The 3,683-nt window shown below is 40.3% G+C and overlaps 1 pseudogene; it reads left to right on the top strand.

The window, feature by feature from the left end:
- Positions 1-3,243, top strand: part of LOC107709957 (NACHT, LRR and PYD domains-containing protein 12-like) — a 21,270-nt pseudogene extending 18,027 nt beyond the window's left edge.
- The last annotated feature ends 440 nt before the right edge of the window (positions 3,244-3,683 follow it).

Genomic DNA, 3,683 nt, shown 5'->3' on the forward strand with positions numbered 1-3,683 from the left:
TCTTTGTCCACATGATACAAGACTTCAGATGCTCAGCAGTCTGTGATCATTGTTGTCTGATTCTTCTTTTCATGACTGGTCATACATTTTCAATAGGAGTCAGATCTGTACTGCAGGCAGGCCAGTAGTGATACCCGTCACCTTATGTCAAAAATAATTGATGGCTTTGACCTTTGTGACCTTTCCCCCTCCCATATGACCCCTTTAAGTGCATTCTGTCAAGAGTAAGGCCCTGTCCACACAAACGTATTTTCAAAACAGCAGCTTTTTCTATGCGGTTTGGCCATTCGTCCACACGCAAACGCAGCACCTGGTCACTGAAACTGAACATTTTTGAAAACTCCTGCCAGGATGAATATTTTCAAAAACTCTGGTTGCAGTGTTATCGTGTAGACAGCAAAACCTGAGATTTTGGCTTGTGATGTTGGAGCATGCGCTGTTATCTCTGCCTACTGGAAACTTTTTCAGGCTTCTGATTGGCCAACATGGCTTTACGGTTGCGATTATATCGCCACCTGTTGGTTTGGCATGCTCTTGACAGTGCTTCATAGCATGATTTTGCGTTTTCATGTGGACGGAAATTTTTTTTAAAACAGAAGAAGGAAAAACTCTGTTTATAAAAATACCCGTGTATGTGTGGACATGGCCTAATTTAATATGTTGTCTACCAGGGGTGTCCAAATTCTGCTGAAACCAGCTCCAACACATTTGCCTGGAGGTTTCTAGTGAGTCTGAAGAACTATTAGCCGGTTCAGATGTGTTTAATTAGGGCTGAAGCTAAACTGTAAGGCCGGGCATACACTGTGCAATTTCATCAAGGTACCAACTCACACTGTAAGAGCAGATCGCATGCAATGTAAAGACAAAGCTCACGATTTATGTGCTCACACTGTACGGTCCGATTGTCGAGCATGATTTATGTGCTCACACTATATGTGTGAAATACTCTAAATGCACAGACGATGACACTGTGTATATAGACGATAGCCAGAGATATCTAAAAAAAAAAAGCATCAGGTGATATCGAGAGGATTTGTCATTTCCTATTAATGTATTAAATTATTACCATTGCTATTATCATTATTATTATTATTATTATGTTACTTTTATTATAAAATTTATAGGTCTACTACAATTAATTTGCCCCACAATAATTTCATAGCTCATTACCGCACAAATGACGTGCGGATAATAAATGATTAAATTAGCTTACTCCTCATTGAAAATGATTTAAAACATTTATATATATTACACAATGAATAGATCTATAATTAATATTTAGTTTAAAGTAGCCTATGTCCGAACACTGTAATAATCAGTCATTAAAATAAGACCTTTATTAGCCTACAGTCAAAGAAATGTAAAAAACAACTTGTTTAACACAAAATACTTCAATTCTGTTGTTGTTGTTGTTTTTTCACTACGTATATCAGCCATAAGAGTTTTTTTAGAAAATAAATTAAGACAATACCCAATATCTCTTGTCTCCTCTGAGAGAATAGCCTATGTGCTGTTAATGCAGCATCAGATGGCGAAAGCTTGGTCAGTTTTTACTTTCACGACCAAAATTTCTGAGATGTCAGAAATTCATCCGACCGTCTGATTGCCTATCGGGAGAGACTTATCGCTTCTCGTTTCCCCCTGTACACTGCACGAACACTGCACGACAAAGCTGAAATTCGCACTGTGTACTTAAGGCTACACCCAAAAACTGGAAAACACTGCTTTTGGAGGACACATTTCAAGGTAGGAAGGCATCAAGGCACGGTTGAATCCAAAGTTAGCTTCACTTCCTGCCTCCGACATACCTTCATCTGGTCGATTTTTGAAGCAGCATAGATGTATCCTTCGCTGCCTTTGATATCCCACAATCCTGTGCATCATATTTCATGATGGTTGAGCTAAAAAATGGTTGAGCATTTTTCTATATTTCTATATTACCTAAAACAGTGGTTCCCAACCACATTCCTGGAGCCCCCCAACACTGCACATTTTGCCTCTCTCATTTGTCTGACACACCCATTTCAGGTCTTAGAGTCTCTGAGCTGATGATTTGAATCAGGTGTGTTTGATTAAGGAGACATGGAAAACATGCAGTGTTGGGGGGGCTCCAGGAATGTGGTTGGGAACCCCTGGCCTAAAATATCCAGGTTCTGGCCTTGTTTGCGCTATGCAGTCCAATCGGTGTATGACATGAAAGTACCGTGAGAGCAATAGAGAGCAGACGGCTCCTTATAATTTCAAATCGCACTCGTGGTACTTTGATTTCATATAATGATTGGTCTGCGCAGCGCTGCTTCAAGTCGAACATACCTAATATGTACGCGTATTTGCATTGCTTTGACCATTCTCTGTAGATCCCACCTCACGCGCCATGATTGGTTGATTATGTACAATGCCTGCATGTTATTGGTCAAACTACTTTTTCGATCATTACCTTCAGCACACATGAAAACAGGAAAACAAAGCCAAAACCTGTATATTTTAGGCAATATCGAAATTCTGGCCAGGACGTGTCCTGGAAAAATGGCACATATGGTCACCCTAATAAAGATGGCATCTGAAAGTTGTGTTTGGTGGTCAGTTTGTGTGTAAATGTAGGTTTCTGACCAACTTTTTGCACTTTTGATGTTATCAAAGAAATCAGTACATTAGCTTAGTTTATCACCAAATTTCGTTCTATTTTGTTGTAGATTAACCATTACGCTGCCTCAGAAGCATGTCCAACATCAGTTTCTTGAGGTTGCCTTCATGCACAAACGCTGCCTGCAAAGTCATTGCCTGATAAGGCAGTGAGGCAGCAAGTCAGCTGCCTAGGATAGTGGCCCTCTAGGATCAGGTTTGGACACCCTGGTCATATATTTGTGTGTGCAAAATGAAGAATGATTGTTCACATAAATCACTGTGTAAGAAATATCTGTAGAAAGATCACAAGACTGTACTTTTTTAAATCATAGGTTTATGTTAAATAAAATGTCATGATTTCAGTTTTGATATCTTGGATTTGGAGTTATATATGGCGGTGCACATACTGTAGATGCAGCAGTTTAGTGCTCTCCCTTTTTTGTTGTTGTTGTTTGTGTGTGTGTTACTTGTTCTGACGATATCCTGCAAAGCGAACAACATCTACAGCCGGAATGATATTCTGGAAATAGGATTACACAGAAAGCAGGCTGTTACAATCAAATTTCTCCACTCCCATGATATCCCAGGGTCATCGCCAGGCGCCTGGGCTCTCTGTAGATTACCATCCCGACGAAGGTGGTGCAGGGAGAGGAGGCAAAAGCGAGCCGATGTGCTAGTGAGTTTAAGCATTATGGCTTATGCATTTGTGAACAACAACTGGTGTACTAACACCAAGACTGTAAGCAGTCACTGCTCCCTTGACCTGGAGTATATGACTGTTAAAGGGGTCATATGACATTGCTAAAAAGAACATTATGTTGTGCATTTGGTGTAATGCAATGTGTTTATGCGGCTTAAGGTTAAAAAAACATTATTTTCCACATAATGTACATTATTGTTGCTCCTCTATGCCCTGCCTTTCTGAAACGCGTAGATTTTTACAAAGCTCATCGTTGTGAAAAGCGAGGTGTGCTCTGATTGGCCAGCTATCCAGTGCGTTGTGATTGGCCGAATACCTCAAGCGTGTGACGGAAATGTTACGCCCCTTACCATACTGT

Source organism: Sinocyclocheilus rhinocerous, unplaced genomic scaffold (genome assembly GCF_001515625.1).
Source record: "Sinocyclocheilus rhinocerous isolate Xijiao unplaced genomic scaffold, SAMN03320098_v1.1 scaffold2132, whole genome shotgun sequence".
Classification (NCBI taxonomy): Eukaryota; Metazoa; Chordata; class Actinopteri; order Cypriniformes; family Cyprinidae; genus Sinocyclocheilus; species Sinocyclocheilus rhinocerous.